We start from the raw sequence: 20,106 nt of genomic DNA on the forward strand, positions 1-20,106 counted from the left end.
CTCTACATAATAGAGGAATCCAATGTCCCTGACCCCTGGCCCTATGTTGCCTCTAGACTACCTCATCTTACTTTCCTTCTCCATTTCTCTCCTTCACTGGCATTTTCATCTCTGGAACAAAGGGCCAAGGGTCTGCCCACCTTTGATACAAATTCCCTTGTCTTGCACAAGGTAAGTCTCACTTACCACAGATAAGTGAGAATATATGGTATTTGTCCTTCTTCTGAACTGACTTAACATGGTATCTTTCAGTTTCACTCAAATTACAGCAAATTGCATGATTTCATCATTCCTCATAGCTGCATATTATTCCACTGAGTATATAAACCACAACTTCATTAACCACTAAACTTTTGTTGGACATTTGATCCCGTATCCTAGCTAATGTATTAAATGCTGTAATGAACATAGGTGGGTAGTATGTGCCTTCAAAGAAATGATTTTGTGTTTGGGATTGGATACCAAGAAGTAGAGTTACTGGGTTATGTGGAAAGTCTTTTCTTACTTTTTTGAGAAATAACCATGCTGTTTTCCATAAGCGCTGAACCAGACAACACTCCCACAAAACAAAGAATGAAAGCTCCCTTTTCCCATATCCCTGTCAATTGATTGTTCCTAGTTTTTTTTATATAAGTCATTCTCAGTGTTGATAGATATCTCATTGTCGTCTTGACTTGAAGTTCACTAATAAGTGTAATTTTAAAATGCGGACATAATGGGGCGGGGTGCAGAAAAGCAGAGAGATAGTATAGTAAGGCACTTGCCTTGCTTGCAGCCAACCTGGTTTAATCACCAGCCCTGCATATGATCCCCTGAACACCACCAGGAATGATCCCTGAACACAGAGTCAGGAGTAAGCCCTGCACACCACCAGATGTGGTCCCCAAACAAAAGCAAAAATTCTCGGGTCAGTCAGTCAGTCAGAGAGATTATACAGAGGGTAAGGAACTTCCCTTGCATGTGGTCAATGTAGATTTAATCCCAGATACTATATATGGTTCCCAGAGCCCACCAAGAATTATTCCTGAGCAGAAGGTCTAAACCCTAAGCACAACTAGGTATGGGCCATCCCCAAAACTTTAAAATTAAAATGTTGACATAATGTTCACTGTCACTGTCATCCCGTTGCTTATCGATTGCTCGAGCGGACACCAATAACACCTCCATTCATCCCTGTTGTGTGCTAGTGTAGCCCAATGGCATCTGCTCGCTCCAGAAACATGAAGAGCACGTTGTTGTTACTGTTTTTAGCATATCGAATACGTCACAGGTAGCTTGCCAGGCTCTCCGAGAGGGGCGGAGGCTTTGAGCTTATATAGCTGAGGTGGTGGTTTGTAGGTGTGTAAATTTTTTTTTCTTTTTTGAGTCACACCCAGCGATGCACAGGGGTTACTCCTAGTTTTGCACTCAGAAATTACTCCTGGCAGTGCTCAGGGGACCATATGGGATGCTGGGAATTGAACCCGGGTCAGCCACATGCAAAGCAAACACCCTCTCCACTATGCTATCACTAAACCCTAAATTCTTTAATATTAGGAATAGTATGAATTTCTCTCAGGGTTAACTGAAAAATGAAATTCCTTTCCCTCCATACAGCAATGGTTATTTTTAACACTGATGATTACTCTTGCAGTCCTCCAAAAACTGGCTATTGTTTACACTCAGAGCACTTCAGCTATCTATATATATTTTTATTTACAAATCAAAATATCATTAAGCAATTTCAGGTTTAAAAATCTGGCCCCTGGGTGTAGAGAAACAGAACAGCTGGTTAAGCTTGCCTTGTACATAGCCAATTTAGTTAGGTTCAATCCTTGGCATCCATATGGCTCCCCAACTTCCTCCAAGGGTAATCCCTGAGTGCAGAGTAAGCACTGAAGCACAGCCAGGTGTGGCAAAAATAAATTACCATTAATCATCATCATCATCACCATCATCACCATCATCATCTGGGGTCAGAGCAATCATACAGCATAAGGCATTTGCCTTACATGTGGCTGACCCAGATCCAATCCTCCACATCCCATATGTCCCCTGAACACTACCAGAAGTGATTCTTGAGTATAGAGCTATATGCCTATATATATATATATATATACATATATATATATACCATCTGTCTTACACATAAGTAGTCTCTAACCATATATTATCATCCCTATATACATACTCCTATACTTACTCTGTATTACTCTAGAAAGTAACTTCATACCATCAACCCCATAATTTCCACTCCTTTTTAAAATTTTTTCTATTCTTTTGGTGATGGGAAATGTACACTGGTGAAGGAACAGGTATTGCTACACTATATGACTGAAACCAAATCATGAACAATTTTATAACTGTACATCTCATGGTGATTCAATTTTTTAAAAAATTTCTACTCCAGGGGCTGGAGGAATAGCACAGTGGGTACGGCGTTTGCCTTGCACGCGGTCGACCTGGGTTCAAATCCCAGCATCCCACATGGTCCCCTGAGCATCGCCAGGGATGATTCCTGAGTGCAGAGCCAGGAGTAACCCCATGCATCGCCGGGTGTGACCCAAAAAGCAAAAAAAAAAAAAAAAAAAATTTCTACTCCAAGCCATAGGGTGAGTAAAGGAATTGAGGCACTTGCCTTGAATACAGCCAAGGCTCATTTGTTCCCTGACACTATATATGGTCACTGAGTACCACCAGGGTGTGGCCCAAAAACTAAACAAATTAATAGCAATGAAATAAAATTTCTATTTCACTATCATTTCTAAATTAAAATTCTCCTTTAACCGCCATAATTATTTTATATTTATCCTAAATCAGACACATTATGTAAGATAAAACTATTCAAATATCAGATAATATCTTCCTTTTATAAAAGTGTGACTGACCTAATTAACACACAAACATGTTCTAGCTGATGAATGGGCAATTTTACAGATCACCATCTATTATATATTTACCCAGATCACATGCTGAACTAAACAGCAGACAGAAAATATCAGAAATAAGTAAACTAAGATCCATAAAGGATAGGTTCTTACTCAAAATTACCTCTAACAAATAGCAGAACTGTGTTTAACAGCCATACTACACAGCCAACAATTGTTGAATAGAATATAATAATCATGGCTTCCTTGTAATGCTTCCCAAAGCACTGCTCAGTGAAAGATCGATCATATAATAAGAACTTGTCTAATAAATATGGGAAATGTTATACTAAAAAATTAAGACTATTGTCAAGATTCCATATGGTAGGACTTCTCTGAATTTTTAATAAGTCAATCCATACTATAAATCTATAAGAAGTAAATACATTAAGCAGTTACACATATATTACTTGTATCATTTGTCACATATGTTATAAAATATTTAAATATAAATATAAAATATTATAAAATATTTATCTAATAAAAATTTTCACATGAGCCATCTCTTCCTAACTTTACCTAAACTAAGTTATCAATAAATTTTACAAGTCTATAGAACCATACTCTCTTTCAAGATGAAATGGCATAGCCAGACTGAATTCCAGCAGCTGTGTTTTGGATCATGTGACTTTGCTTCTATTCAGAAATGACAGGAGAGAATAGGTTCCAAAATATAATTTATTCAGACAGGCTGCCTCTAAAAGGTGAGGTGGACTGTGAAGGTTTATACCAACAAACAGTAAACAAAGGAGTCAGGATCAGAAGAGATATACAGCAGCACCAGGGCAGCTAGTGAAAAATCACTGAAGAATAGAAAACAGACAGAAAGGAAAGGAACTAGCCAACAGAAAAGAGGCGAGAACAGAACACAGGAGACACACAGAGAGAAGAGAGATTATATGCTCACATTTGGGGCTAATTCTGGCTTCTATGAAGCAAGATCATGGATTTCTACAAGCCCTCTGTTGTACTTAATGTTTTTTTTTAATTGAATTGACCGAGACACACAGTTACAAAGTTGTTTATGATTGCATTTTAGTAATACAATGTTCCAACACCCAACCCTTCACCCTTGTATATAACCTCTTATTTTTAAAAAAAAAAAATCTTACAAATAAACTACCTTATATAATTCTCTTTTCCAGAAAACTACTTTTATTTGAGGATGAAATGGGGAGGGGCACACCTAGCAGTGCTCAGGACTTACTCCTGGCTCTGTGCTCAAGGATCATTCCAGTTGGGGCCCAGGGACCGTTTTGAGGTGCCAGGAATCAAGCCCAGAGGGGCAGCACCCAAGGCAAGAGTCCTACCCACTATACTATGACCCCTTCTTGTAACCATTCTTATTTAAATCCAAATGAATAAAGTTTGTTTCATCTCAGTAAAATACTACAACTCAAGTACGAAAGTAGAAATAGAGTAGAACACATAGAAAGCAGTGAATATGTCATACATTACTATTAATCTGCATTCATATTAATCTTGTATTTGACCTGAAAATATGTCCTTGGACCATAAGAAAGAAGGAAAACATCCTATTGTTGCAGGGCAGTAATGCTGCTCAGTGGTAAACTACCTGCCTCACGTGTATGAAGTATTGATTTGATACAACAAAATGGAAACTTGGGACTGGAAATATACATCAAAGAGCTGAAGCACATACCTCAGGTTCAATCCACAGTTCCACAAGAAGGTGAAATGTTTCATCGACACCAGATGTTATCTGAACTACCAAAATTTTTGATGATTCCAAATGTAAAACTCTTCAAGAAAAATAAAAACATTTTACAAAATAATTTCTTTTGGAAGTTGGAAAGAGTATAGGATTTAAGGAATTTGCCTTGCACGTGGCTGACCCAGTTTTATCCTCAGTATCACATGAGCACCACTGAGAGCGACCTTCTGCAAAGAAGGAATAGCCCCTGGGAATTGATAGGTGTGGCCCAAAAACCATATTAGAAATTGTTTCTTTTACAGGGCACCAGAAAGATAGCACAGTGGGTATGTGGCCTACCTGGGTTCAATCCCCAGCATCCCATATGGTCCCCTGAGCATCATCAGGAGTGATTCCTGAGTACAGACCCAGAAAAACCGCTGAGCATCGCCAGGTTTGGGCCAAACAACAAACAAAAAAAAAAAAACTTGGGGCCGGAGCGATAGCACAGCGGGTAGGGCGTTTGCCTTGCACGCGGCCGACCCAGGTTCGATCCCCGGCATCCCATATGGTCCCCCGAGCACCGCCAGGAGTAATTCCTGAGTGCAGAGCCAGGAGTAACCCCTGAGCATCGCTGGGTGTGACCCAAAAAGCAAAAAAAAAAAAAAAAAAAACTTAAAATAAAAGTGTGTACACACAGACAAATCCTTATCTTTAAGCACTGCACTGTAGCACTGTCATCCCATTGTTCATCCATTTGCTCGAGCAGGCACCAGTAACGTCCCCATTGTGAGACTTGTTGTTACTGTGTTTGGCATATGGAATAGACCACAGGTAGCCTGCCAGGCTCTGCCGTGCGGGCAGGATACTCTCAGTAATTTGCCAGGCTCTCTGAGAGGGACGGAGGAATCAAACCTGGGTCAGCCATGTGTAAGGCAAATGCCCTACCCGTTGTGCTATCACTCCAGTTTAAAAAATAAATTAAATCAAAAATTATTTCTTTTGTTCTAAGATTATCTCTGGAATCAATATGTAAACTTACTAATGAAAAATACAAAAAGCAGGCCAAGATAATACAGAAAAGATAGCACAGAGGGTAGGGCATTTGCCATGCATGCAGTAGACCCAGGTTCAATCCCTGGCATTAATATGGTCCCCTGAGCACTGCCAGGGGTAATTCCTGAGTGCAGAGCCAGTAGCAACCCCTGAGCATCGCTAGGTATGGCCCTAACTCCCCGTTTATAAAGGGTGGAGCAAGTAGAGGATATTAAAGTCTTTTAATAACAATTTCAAATTTCAGTTTCAAATCCAGTGGTTTCAGGGGTATGGGATTGTGATGTATGTACTTTGCATGTGTGGCAGAACACGTAATTTACATGAGGAAGGACCTGGGTTGAAAACTTGTCATGGAGTGGGGGATCGGGAGAAGAACCATTAATAAAGAAAGTTCTCTTCAACAAATAGTGCATTCTTTACATGTAAAAGAATGAAATTGTAGTACTGTCTTATAACGTGCACAAATGCTAACTTGAAATAAAGGTTTCCATATTTAAATCCATATGAAATCATAAGCAACGTGCTTGAAGGGGCAACCGGAAAGATAAATCAATGGGCTGAGCATATACTTTCATGTGGGAGATCCAGGTTTGACCCCCTAGCAATATATGGTCCCCCAAGTACCACAGACAAGGAGCAACCCCTGAGTATTAACAACCCCCAGAGAATCGCTGGGTGTAGCCCAAAAACAAAACATAAACACACACAGAGACAAAGGAACCTAACTGAATGGGAGAAAATATTTTTATGCAATACACAAGACAAGGGCGTTTGCCTTGCACATGGCCAACCGGGGTTCGATTCCCAGCATCCCATATGTCTGTCCCCAAGCACTGCCAGGAGTAATTCCTGAGTGCATGAGCCAGGAGTAACCCCTGTGCAACCCCTGTACAAAAAGTAAAAAACAAAATAAAAAATAAAATTATACATGTTGAAGTGCTTACATCTCCGGCCAATGAATATGAAGCTGGTCCAAGGAACTCGATTAAAAAACATATTCAGATTTGTGAAACACTCCTAGATATTATGTATATAAATGAATAACATATATAGTAATTCTCTTTGGCTGATTTTGGTTTGGGGATCATACTCAGCAGTCCTCAAGAGCTATTCCCAGCATGCTGTTCAGGGAATGCTCTCCAACAAGTGCTCGGGGGACCTTCAAGCTGCTACATGAAAGACATGCACCCTAATTGTATCATCACCCTGGCCCCACAAGATTTGGGGGTTTGGTTTGTTTGCTTAATTTATTGAATCACTGTGAATTACAAAATTATAAAGTTACTCAGGATTAAGTTTCGCATACAATGTTGCAACACCAAACCCTTCACCAGTGTCCACTTTCCTTTACCAATGTTCCTAGTTTCCCTTCCAACCCTCTGTAGGCCTTTATGGCAGGCACCTTTTATCTTTGCTTTTGTTTTTCTCTTTTAGGCACTGTGGTTTGCAATACCTGTTACTGATACAGTATCATGACTATCACTTTACCTCCTTTCAGCACCCAGTCCTCCTCCAGAGTGACCACTTCCCTCCACCATTGTTGATCCCCTCCATGACCTATGCCCCTGTCCCCCACAATAGCAAGCTTCCTACAGAGGACCAGTTCTCATGCTCTTTGATTCTATTGCCTTTAGGCATTTGTTTTCCCTTGGTATGCTTCTGTTATGTTTCTTTATATCCTATATGTGAGAGATCATTTTGTGTCTGTCCCTCTCCCTCTGACTAACATCACTCAGCATGATACTCTCCAGATCCATCCACATAGCAGCAGCAAATTGCATTACTTCATCTTTTCTTTTTTTTCCCTTGGTTTTTTTGAGCCACACTAAGCAGTGCTCAGGATTTACTCCTGGCTCTGCACTCAGCAGTCATTCCTGAAGGACTCGGGGGACCATATGGGATGCCAAGGATCAAACCTAGGTCAATGGCGTAAAAGAAAGCATGCTATCTGGCTATCTGCTCTTCTATGATCACTGGCCCCTGAATGACTTCATCTTTTGTTACGGCCAAGTAGTATTCCTTTGAGTATATGTACCATAGTTTCCTTATCTAGTCATCTGATTTTTGGCCCCTGACTTGTTCCCAGATTTGGTCTATTGTGAACAGTGCTGCAATGAACATAGGAGTGCAAATATCTTTTCTACTTTGTAGTTTGGGTTCCTTGGGGTATATTCCAAAGACCCACAGAGTTTTATCTTTGTTTTTGTAGTATTCAGTATCGAACTCAGGGCCTCATACATATAAGGTAAGTGTTGAAGTACATCCTTAGCCCCCACTATAGCTATTTTTATACTTCATGAATTTACAATGTTAAGTACTGTGATTTGAAGAAGAAACTTGATATTTTAAGCTAGCTTCCCCTTTAAGGAAATACAAGATTATAGTTAAATGGTTTTAAAACAAAGTAGTTGCTTTAAAAAAAAAAACTAGTGGAAGGTTTTAATTGATAAAATCTTATTTATAATGATCTACTAGTAGGTAAAAATATAAACTCTCTCTCTCTCTCTCTCACACACACACACACATACACACACACACACACACACACACACACACACACACATATACACACACCCCTGGTTTAAAAAACTAAGTCTAGTTACATTTAGAGAGAGAGAGATCAATTGTCAGAACAAACTTGGAAAATAATAGTATGCAAACAATTTGCAATGGAAAGTAGCAGTTGGGACGGGAGGGAATTTTACAAATGCTTTATGTAATTGTCCCACACAGCCCTATGGAATTTAAAAAGAATGTTGCTTGTTTTTCTCTTGAGACAGATCTTTTACCAAATAATTTCAAACTGAGAAAACCAAAATCCACAGAGAATTAGACTGATAAAATTCATTTTTAATGGAGGAAGGAAATGAGAGAGAAAAAAACAAAGATTCATTTAGAACACTGAAAACTTGAGGGTTTTTAAAAATACAAATTAACTGTATTACTAACCTCCAGCTGCCCCTTACTCTTCCATTGCTATTGTTCAGATTATAGGTTTCTGTGGTTGTAGAGAATGAAGGAAATTTGAAAACTACAGCCACTGATAAAGTTATAACATATATTCAATTATTTATTAGCCTCTGGACATGTTTTGTGTGAAAGATGGAACACATAATTCCTATAATGATTATCACTTTTAAAATACTGTGTGCAGGGCTACAGAGATAGTACAGGACGCAGGGTTCAATTCCCAGCACTCCATACGGTTCCCTGTGCCCCACCAGGAGTGATCCCAGAGCACAGAAACAGGAGTACGCCCTGAGTACCACTGGGCATGACCCAAAAAAACAAAATAAAATACTATGGCCAAACTTTGTCTAATTATATTAATTTCCCACAACACACAAGGCAGATGAAATTAGAGGTTTGTGGAAATTAATTTATTTTTGAATATAATATCAGTAACTGGTGATATCTGTATTTTGTTTTATGTCCAAAGCTAATGTTCTTATACTGCTCTGCTGAAATATACCCAGTCAAGTATACTTTTTCAGTTATTTGCTTATTCAAGAAATGACTAGGAGGTAAAATACAAATCAGCACAAATCAGTTTCCTCTTTTAAAATGTAATGTTACTTATAAAAAGTATTTTGCATAAAGTTGTGTATGTATTGTGTAAATACCTCAAGTTCCAGTAAATGACTTTGATTTATGTTCTAAGGAAAAGTGGATAACACAAAAATTAATAATATTCTTAGTATAACCATAATTCAATGAGTACTGGTATTGATGTTAAATGCCTTTTTGTACTTTTCCTGTGTTCTCTGTCTTGTACTAACCACCCACACCACCACCACCTCCAAATTATTGAGCTGCTCTTAAAAGAAAGAAAAAGGGGAAAAGCTTGACATTGTGTATCTATTTTTTTGTTGATCAAGTCACATGCATGAAAACCTAATCCAGTTGAGTGGATATCTTATCATAGTCTTGCATAGCCTCAATGGTAGAATTTCCCATTAAACTATCAGCTGTTCCCTTTGAAAAAAAAAAAAAAAGAAATGAGTAGGAGGTTAAGGCATGTTGCTACAAGAAAGAAACAAGTCAAATATTCAATGTGTCCTTTTACAAGTTAAATTAATAGTGGTAGAAAACTTAGAAAAAAGATTGCCATCTTTAAAAAAGAGTTATCAGTCTTTCTAAAGCAGAAAGGATTCATCAGCATTAGGATTATCAAGTTTCAATAGAGTGACTGTGGAGGGAGAAGGGATTTGGGTTTTGTTCATAACTACCTAATCTTGCTGACTTGCTCAAATTCATTAGCAAAAAAAAAAAATCATTCTTTTTAAAAGACTCACTTTCATATCAATTTGAAATCTGCTATATTGGTAATTACCAGATGGTTTTGAATAGTTACAAGGTATCAAGAGGATACCAACAAGGGTAACCTGAAAAGACTTATGGTCAGAGAGACAGTACAGCAGGTAAGGCACTTGCCTTGCACATGACTGACCCAAGTTCAATCTCTGGCATCCCATATAGTCCCTCAACACCACCAGGAGTGATCCCTGAGTGCAGTCAGAAACAAGCTTTGAGCACTGCTAGGTGTGGCCAAAAACAAAAAGAGAGAGAAAGAGGAGAGAGAGAGAGACTATACAGCAGAATTGCCTATAGGGGGTGAAAAAAACCACCTTTAGTGTCTCATTGGAATTGGAACTGAAAATTTATGTTCAATAAACATCTGATACTATGAAAATTTTTCATCCTGTCATTTACCCACCCAGAAACTTGCCATACTTTCCCCTGTCTCTCTTTTATTTCAAAGGGTTTATTTTTCTTCTTAAAATTTCTGCACATTCCTATAGTCAGTGTCATAGTTCAGGCTCTTCTCAGTCCTTACTTCATCACAAAGAGCACTTTGTTAGAACAGAGTTTGGGCTGCCTGCAATAAATATCTAATATAAATGTCTTAAAGAAATTCAGCTCACACATAAAGTTCTCAGTATAGATAGTTCTTAATACGTATAGTCATCTGGATTCAGGCTGCTTCCAGTTTTATACCCATTTTTTCCATTTTGCAAGGGGGGTGGGGGAGGGTTGGAGAGGCACACCCAGCTGTGCTCAGGGCTTACTCCTGGCTTCATGCTCTGAAGACCACATATTGGTGCCAGGCTCAAACAGGGATATCAACGTGCAAGGCAAGCTCCTTAACCCCTCTCCTATCTTTCCAGCTCCATCTCATCATTCCCCCACCCCCACTGTCCCCCCAATTCCACCACCACTCCACCTTTTTTGCTCTCCCTATGATCAGAGGCATGGGGGCCACTCCCAATTATCCTAGGCCCAACTATGTGGACCCAGTGGTTCAATGCTTGGACCAAAATGTGCAGTGCTGTTGGGACCCAGTGGTGTTAGAGGTTGCCAGGGGCATGCCTGAAAATGCTAATGGCAGTGTGGAGGGATCATGCAGTGCTTGGAATCGAATTCAGAGCACATGTAAGCTGTGTGCTCCAGCACTTTGAGATACTTCTCCCAATCCTACTTAATGCATTAGCTCTAAGTTACCTATATTCACACAGTAGGAAGGAGGAAGTGGGGAAGAATGGTTTCCTTTCGTCTAAAGACCCAGGTCACTTCCTTTGGCTGAAATTTAGTTTAAAAGAATACTGGAAAATCTGATCTGTATACCTAATTAAAATTTAGGCTTCTAGGGACTACAATGTTAAATACAAATGGTAGAAGGTTTCAAGGCACTGAGTTAGATTCCAGATACCACACAGTACCCTTTTTCCCAACTTCCAGGTGTCACCCCAGTGGACTGCCAGGTTCTAGTAGTGCCAGGAGCTGCACTATTTAAAATAAATTAGGCTTCTATAATCCCTTCTACCATTACCACCACCACTAGATACCACCAGTATCATTATAGTAGCTATCAGGAAACAACATTCTGCCATAGGGGGCTGCAGCAATAGCACAGGGGATAGGGTGTTTGCCTTACATGCAGCCGACCTAGGTTCGATTCCCAGCATCCCATATGGTCTCCTGAGCAATGCCAGGGGTAATTCCTGAGTGCAGAGCCAAGAGTGACCCCTGTGCATTGCCAGGTGTGACCCAAAAAGAAAAAAAAACCATTCTGCCATAGGGATTGCCTTATCCTTTTTTGCAGTTAAATTCTCCTTTAGCTATTTCCATTGCTACATCAGTGAAATTCCATAGTGAAATGGTCTCTGATGCAATAGTTTGCTTTAAATTAATACTCACGATGGCTTTCTCACAGAATCTGACCCCAGTGGTAGGGGCACAGCCAGAAGCCATCTGCATGACCTGCATCAAGCAGTCCAGGAGCCCTGCACAAAGGGCTGCTCCTCTCGCAGAGTGAGTGGCATCTCCTGGCTCTTCAAAGTCTCAAAGCTCTGTCCCGAGCCTAAGGACTCAGTTCAGTGTCCTCTCTTCCTCTCTACCTTTTGCAGGAAGGATCTATGTGAGCTAGAATAAACCAACTGGTTGATTGCATAGATTCTCGAGTTTGATGACTTGAGTTTGAATTCCTGCTAATGCACATACTAGATTATTGTAACTGTGGAAAAATCATGTAACCACTGGACTTAGCTTATCCTCTGTCTACCTGAGATAATAATAATAATATCTACTTCAGAAGATTGTTAAGGGGATTAAATAATTAAATGAAACCATGAGCATTGTCTTCTGCCTAATACACAAAGCACTACAAATGACAGCTATGGAGTCCAACCCCAACTGGATCCCTGGCACCACAACTCGCCCTTCCCAGCTTCACTGGGTGTGTCTCTGAGAGTCTCTGGCACCATAGAGCACAAACAGCACTACATCCTCAGACCCTCACATTGATTTGAGGTCCAATCAATTTGGGGCCTGGTCAATTTGCAAGCATAGGAATTCCAAGCACAGTCTCAGGGTCCATGACAACTGTCTGGGAGTCCCCTCCAAAAAAAACTGATTACAATAATACAGGGAAAAGAAGAAATCTAGAGTATAGTCTCATTAGTGAAAATGGGTCCTTCCAAGGAAAAGAATTCCAAGGAATTCTATTTCAGTATATTAACAACAACAACAACAACATCACTGAAAACTAAGCTCAGGTTTTTTGTTTGTTTGGGGGCTACACCGAATGGTGTTTAGGGCTGACTCCTGGCTTTGCCCTTAGGGATCACTCCCGGTAGGGCTCAGGGGACCATATACAGTCACAGGGATAAAACTCAGGTTGGCTGTGTGCAAAGCAAGCACCCTACCTGTTAGAGTATTGCTCTGTCCCAAAACTCCAAAAACTTTTTGTTTATTTTACACATATTCAGTTATGTGCATATAAAAATGTTGAAAATAGAAGAAATAGTGTCTCTGAATAGATTGATTGAGAAGATACTCCCAGGGTTAGAGCACTTGCCTTGCATTATGGCCAACTCCAACTCAATACGTATGGTCTTCTGAACCAAGGGTAAGTCCTGAGCACCACCATGCAAGGTCCAACAAATCTTTTTTTTTTTTCTTTTGGTCTCCAGACTTCTTTCAGGCAAGCAGCTGCCTAACCTGGGGGCAAGGGCTGTGGGCTCAATTGACAATCATTAGCTCTCTATCAAACTAGTTTGCAGGTGGCTGTACCAAGGCAGACAAGGAGACGTGAGAGGATGCAGCTGAGGAGCCACAGCTGCTGCATGGTGCTGGCATCTGTAAGTGGGTCAACATGTGCATGGGGTTCGGTTTCCTATCCACTTCCACCTATGTTATGCTGGGTTCATGCTCAAACATCTCCCACCCCCATGGACGTCTGGTTACATCAGAGTAAATAGCACATGGAAGGTTTTCAAAGCCTGAAGGAAAGGGAGGCAGTGAGATTTACCTTTCAGAAGTCTGGCAAGGTCATGGAATCTATTCAAGTCACTAGCCCTGATAGGGTGTTTGGTATTGGGAATGAGAGCAGCCCAAACGGAAGAACACACAAAAGTAGAGATCTAGGTGCTACAGCTGCAGACGCCTAGACCATTATGCCAAAGAATGATGCCACCTCAGCCCAAGCATCAACTATATGGTGGCTTCCTGTCCACTGAAGGCCCAGCAGGTCTCCAGCTCCCAGGGGAAGCCCGTCTACTTTCCAAAGAAGGAGGGGAGAGCCATTCCCCCTGTCCCTGCTGCCTGAGACCCAGAATTGAGCTATTCTTTGTGGGGGTGGGGGGCTAAACTTTGCTATCAAGTTTGAGAGGATTTCAATTGGGAGAAACTAAGTGAAAAAAGGGTGGGGAGGGGGCAGCTGGCACTCCTATGTATGCATCTCAGGCCAGGGTCCAGAGCTTCATCGTCTTTCCTCTTGCTGGAAGGAAGGGACTAGACAACAGAACTCCAACCATGCTGCCTAAATACACGTGAGGGTTTGGAGGGCAGTCCCTCTCTGCATGCTTCATCTGAGTCCAGAATCACTTCTGAAATGTCCTGAATAGGTAAGTGGTTTTCCTTTTAAAGAAAGCTTTGTAGGGGCTGGAGAAGAGAGCGTAACAGTTAAGGTTTGAGCCCCAGTGCCACATATGGTCTCCAGACTACTGACACGTGTGATCTGAGTGCAGAACCAGGAGAAAGCCCTATGCACTGCCAGGTGTGGCACCAAAAAGTAAATAAAGAAGGCCGTTTAACTATTTTCCATACCAGAGTGAAAGGATTGGGATAGGATGTTGAGAACTGTCCCAAGACATGAACTGTAATAATGAAAGGTCAAAGGGATGATTGGGGGAACTGCATTTAACTTATGCTCCCTCCCCATACTGGGCCAATAGGATTTCATTTATTTGCTGCCTTGGATAGTTGCTCTATGGGTCCTGTCTTCTCCAGAAAGCATGCAAATGACGTATCTTGTGACTTAAACTTTTTTTGTAATGTAAATACTCTGGTTTTGTATTTTTGTGTCTTTTCACCTAAGGCCCTCCTTCCTGCACTGTGTTCTCTGACACATAAGGCAATCTCAGGGAGAGGTCAGCAACAGCTCCACATCTGCACAGCAGGTATACTTTCTGTTGCTTGAGCACCAGGGACAAAACTACTTGGAGTGGACAGACTGTTGAACAATCTCATTTTCAACAACTACAAACTGGCTGTTCTGCTGTTCTAACTTTTTGAAACCCCTTCAGTTTCAGTGTTTTCATGGAGAGGCTAGGTTTCCCCTTGGTTACCCCATAATTTGATCTTCTCCTAGAGACTGAAAACTTGTCTGATCAGGAAAAGCATTAAACCATATGCCTTGATTACAGAGCTGTCTCCCCTGACCCCTTATTCATGGGTCATAAACTATAATCCCAACCAGTGTGTTATACAAAGATTCAGAATAAGGAAAAAACATACACAAATACATAACATGTACATATTTGTACCTGTTTTCCACCCACATCCCAGCATTGATAAAAATTTGAGGTCAAATAAAAACTGTCATAATATTCATGTACAAATCAAAGCACGGGTAAACAAGCAGCATATTTTCTATTATTTTTAAAAGAAAAATTAATTCTGTAGAACTGTGTGCTCTTATTTTTTAATTGGTGCCCTGTAATCTTTTCTCTTTGATTTTAATCTGAATAAACAGTGATAGCCTTTTTATTACTTCACATGAATGTTAAAGCAGTTTTTTAGAACAATAAATTAATTCTAAAAACCAATGGAGTTTATATTGGGCCAATTTCATTTGTACAGTAAACTAGTAATTTCTGAAAACTGCTCTGTGTTCTTTTTGCTTTCTTATATAACAGGATTTTTTTTCTAATAATGATTAAGCAAACGAATTAGTTGCCAAAGTAATTAAAAAACCAAAACCTACACGGCTCCAGGATTCGGGACTGGGACAGATCCGAGCCGCGCGGCCGCTAACGCGGCCGCGCGACCTTTTCTAACACCTGAGAACATACAATCTTTGAATGGAAAACTAATTATCAAATGCCTCCTTATTAGGGTTATCTTTTTTGGGGATATAACTTCCACAACAATAGTGAGTTTTGTGTTGAAATATGGAACTTAATCAAGGTGAAGAGAAAATAAAGTGAGGTTCATCAGCTATACAGTTGGGGTGGAGGGCGGGGGGTATACCGGGGATTTTGGTGGTGGAATATGGGCACTGGTGAAGGGATGGTGTTTGAATACGGTATAAATGAGACATAAACCTGAGAACTCTGTAACTTTCCACATGGTGATAAAATTAAAAAAAAAAAAAAAAGGAAAAAAAAAAAATAAAAAACCAAAACCTAACACCATAACTTTTTTTTTGCCTAGATACATATTTAATAGAGGCTCACTAGGGATTATTTTTGTTTGTTTTTTTTTGCTTTTTGGGTCACACCCGGCGATGCACAGGGGTTACTCCTGGCTCTGCACTCAGGAATCACCCCTGGTGGTGCTCAGGGGACCATATGGGATGCTGGGAATCGAACCCGGGTCGGCCGTGTGCAAGGCAAATGCCCTACCCGCTGTGCTATGCTCCAGCCCCATCACTAGGGATTATTTTTAATAGATGCTTTTAAATGAATATTATGGTAAAAAAAAAAATCACCACACTTGCTCTTTGTACTGTTGGTTATAAGAGTTGATGCTACTGAAGAAATTGTTGAAAGACTAAAGGAAATTGGGTTGGGGAGAGAGGTCAAGTGGTATGAGCACATGCTTAGCATGTCTGAGGCCCTGAGTTTGATCCTGGATGGCCCCAGGGCACCTGTGGTCATCATAATCCTGGGGACTCCTGAGCACTGCTGGATCCTATCAGTTTTGCACTGCTGGGCTGAGCACTGAAACATCAGACCTACACCACCAGATCAAACATTTTAAGAAGTGGCCCTCTGGGCACCACACACTACACCAGCACCTCTGATGGCCACCTCTATATGAAACAAAAAGATAAAAACAAAACACTAAAGGAAATAGTACAAGTAACTGAGAAACTTAGAGAAAACTGTCATCCCGTTGCTCATCGATTTGCCCGAGCGGGCACCAGTAATGTCTCCATAAGTAACCCTCAACTATAGTGAATTACTTCCCGTTCTCCTAAGAAATCCAGATTTTTTACGTTTTGATTTTGTAGTTGCTACTACTTACAGGTCTTTTTGGTTACAGTTATTCTAGAGACTAAATGTATATTGCTGACATTTAATTACTCCTTTCTTTTACAATGTCCTTATTTTTTTATTTTTGTTGGTTTTTTTGGCTACACCTCACAGTGTTCGGGGCTTAGTCCTGCCTCTGTGCTCTGGAGTACTCCTGGAAGTGCTTGGGCGACCATATATGTACAAGGCAAGTGCGCTACTTGCTGTATTATCTTTCCAGTTCCAAATGGGACATTTTTATAATTTCACACACGGGAAAAAAAAATCTAGCAGGCTCTCAATGCCTTGCATGTAAACTGCCTGAGTTGGATCCCTGGTACCTCATATGGCCTCCCAGATTACCAGGAGTATTTCCTGTGCACAGAGCCAGAAGCAAGTCCTAAGCATTGTGGTCTCAGACAAGAACCATCATATACAAACCTCCTCCCAATGACTTTAACCTGGTCCAACAGGAATGCTCCTGAGCATCACTGGTGGTAGCTCACACCAAGCTCAAAAAAATACTTTAAGTGTCTAACACAGTAAAACAATTCAGGGTCTATCAGCACAGCTATCTTAAATACTCTAATATAATCTTCATTTATTAGTTGTCTGTTCTCTTCTAGTTCTACTCTGGTTATTTAGCAGTATTCCGCCTCTGGTATCAATGGTCCGGCCAAATTAAACATCACAGTTTATCATAAATCTTTGTGCTTGTTTTATGTTGTTGTTTTTGCTATATCTGGAAGTGTTCAGGGCTTAGTCCTGGCTCAGTGCTCAGAGGTACTCCTGGGAGTGCTTTGGGAGTCATATGTGGTGCAAGACAAGGACCCTACCTATCTCTCCAGCTCCACATTGGACATTTTTAATGATTTTGGTCCATGGCAAAAGTCTAGAGAGGTTTCAATGCCTTGTATGCAAATGACCTGGGTTTGATTCCTGTACCTCATATGGTCTCCTGAATGCCGCCAGAGTAATCATTGTGCAAAGAGTCAAGAGTTAGCCCTGAGCATCATGATCTCAGACAGGAATCCTCCATCAAACATACAAATCTCCTCTTGGTGTCTGACCCAAGTACCAACAGGAATGGTGTCCTCCCCACCCCTCATCCCCACCCCAGTTCAACCTAAAAAAATAGTCACTGTCGGGGCCGGAGCGATAGCACAGCGGGTAGGGCGTTTGCCTTGCACGCGGCCGACCCGGGTTCGATCCCCGGCATCCCATATGGTCCCCCGAGCACCGCCAGGAGTAATTCCTGAGTGCAAAGCCAGGAGTAACCCCTGAGCATCGCTGGATGTGACCCAAAAAGAAAAAAAAAAAAAGTCACTGTCACTGTCATCCCATTGCTCTCAATTTGTTCGAGTGGGCACCAGTAACGTCTCCATTGTGAGACTTGTTGTTACTGTTTTTGGCATATTGAATACACCATGGGTTGCTTGCCAGGCTCTGCCGTGCAGGCGAGATATTCTCAGTAGCTTGCTGGACTCTCCGAGAGGGGCGGAGGAATTGAACCCGGGTCGGCTCTGTGCAAGGCAAACGCCCTACCCGCTGCGCTATCACATTATACCTATCTTAACTGTTCTAATATCTCAATTTTTTAGTTCTTTGTTCTCTTCTAGTTACAATGTGGTTATTTACTAATATTCCTCCTCTGGTATCAAAAAGTCTGGCCAAAGTAAAGATCATGATATGCCTTTGTCCTTAATTTTCTTTTTTTTTTTTTTTTGATCACACCTGGCGATGTTCAGGTCTTAGTACTCCTAAAAAAAGTGCCTGAGGGACCATATGTAGTGAAAGACATGTCATATCGGTTTTAATATCCACCCCCAAATTGGGTATTTTTGGTGATTTTTGCCAATGGAAAAATCTAGAGAGTTCTAAATACCTTGCATCCCGATGACCCGGGTTTGATTCCACCCCATGTAGTGTGGCCAGGAGTGATCCTTACGCACAGAGCCTGAGTACCATGGTCTCGGACAGAAATCCTCACATACAGACCTCCTCTTAGCGACTTTAACCTACCCAAGCAGCAGCAGGGATGACAGCAGGGATGCACTGCTGGGGATCTTCCCCCCAGCTCAGAAACTAAAATTTTATGTGGTTAACCAAGAAAAATAGTACAGGGTCTATTAGTACTTAGCTACTGTAATATAATTTTCATTTATTAGTTGCCTGTTCTCTTTTAGTTCCAATGTGATTATTTGCCTCCCCTGGATTATATTCCACCACTAGTATCAATAGTCCAGCCAAATTAAAGGCCATTTCTGGGGGATGGAGTAATAGTCCAGTGGGAAGGGTGCTTGCCTACACACAACCCATCAGGGTTCAATCCTCAACATCTGTTTGATACCCTGAGTGCCACCAGCAGTGACCCCTGAGCACAGAGCCAGGAATAAGCCCTAAGCACCACTGGGGTGGCACAAAAACAAACCAAAAAAAGATCATTTGGTGGGGAGGGGGTCTACTATTGTACTCTCACCGGAGTAAAATAGTACAGTGGCTTAGACTGCCTACCCTGCAAGCATATGGTAATGAGTTTAAATCTTCAGTGTCTCACAAACACTGAGAGTAGCTAGCAGCTCTGCTCTCTGTGAGCCATGTGCCACAGATGTACTCCAGCCATACCATAGCCAACTGTGTGTGCCACAGAAAAATAAAAAGGAAAAAAAAAGTGAAACTCCCTGCAAGCACACAACCATAACTTGTGTGGCTCAAACTAAGAGTGCTTGCCTCAACAAACACAAATGAAAGCACAACTGGTGGTGGGAAAGTGTAATGGTGATGGGATTGGTGATGGAATATTGAATGTAATAAATTACTGTGAACAACTTTATAAAAATAAAATAAAATTTAAAAAAAAAGCACAACTAAATAAGTTACGATACTTTCTTTGCACTAAATAAGTAAAATCCTCAGTAAGCACCAGTACCATAACTTGATGTGCAACGCCCTACAACTAAAACTGTGCAATCCCCAACTACTAAAAATCGTTAGCATCACAATCAGGTGGGTGTGCAATCCTCCACTCATCATAACATCCACAAAAGCAAAGATAGGAGGAAGGAGGAAAAATAATCATCAATTTTAGGGGCCAGAACAATGGTACAGAGAGTAGAGCACTTGCCTTGCACACGGCTGACCCAGGTTTGACCCCCAGTGCCCCATATGGTCCCCAGAGCACAGAGCCAGAAGTAAACTCTGAGCACTGCTGGGTATGACCCCAAAACCATAAAAAACATAACAAAAGTTTGTTTGGAGGGGTCACACCTAGTGGTGCTCGGGGGTCAACCTAGCGGTATTTAGGGGGCCATCTGCAGTACAGCAACTCTACTTAGTGTCACAGACACAGACACATGCTAGGCAAGCACATTCATCTTTGTACTGTCTCTTCAGTCCCTAAAATAACCAAGTTTTTATTTTAGGGAGGCTCTTTTTGTTTGTTGTTGTTGTTTCTTTTTGGTTTAGTTTGGTT

General features: G+C 41.0%; 1 protein-coding gene and 1 pseudogene across 4 annotated transcripts in view; one reads left to right on the top strand and one right to left on the bottom strand.

Moving 5' to 3' along the window:
- The window catches only part of SBF2 (SET binding factor 2), a 436,024-nt gene that overhangs the window by 400,524 nt on the left and 15,394 nt on the right, over window positions 1–20,106 (bottom strand). The window lies entirely within an intron of this gene.
- On the top strand, window positions 11,816–13,736 carry LOC105943194 (protein lin-28 homolog A-like; annotated as a pseudogene).

Source organism: Sorex araneus, chromosome 6 (assembly GCF_027595985.1).
Source record: "Sorex araneus isolate mSorAra2 chromosome 6, mSorAra2.pri, whole genome shotgun sequence".
Classification (NCBI taxonomy): Eukaryota; Metazoa; Chordata; class Mammalia; order Eulipotyphla; family Soricidae; genus Sorex; species Sorex araneus.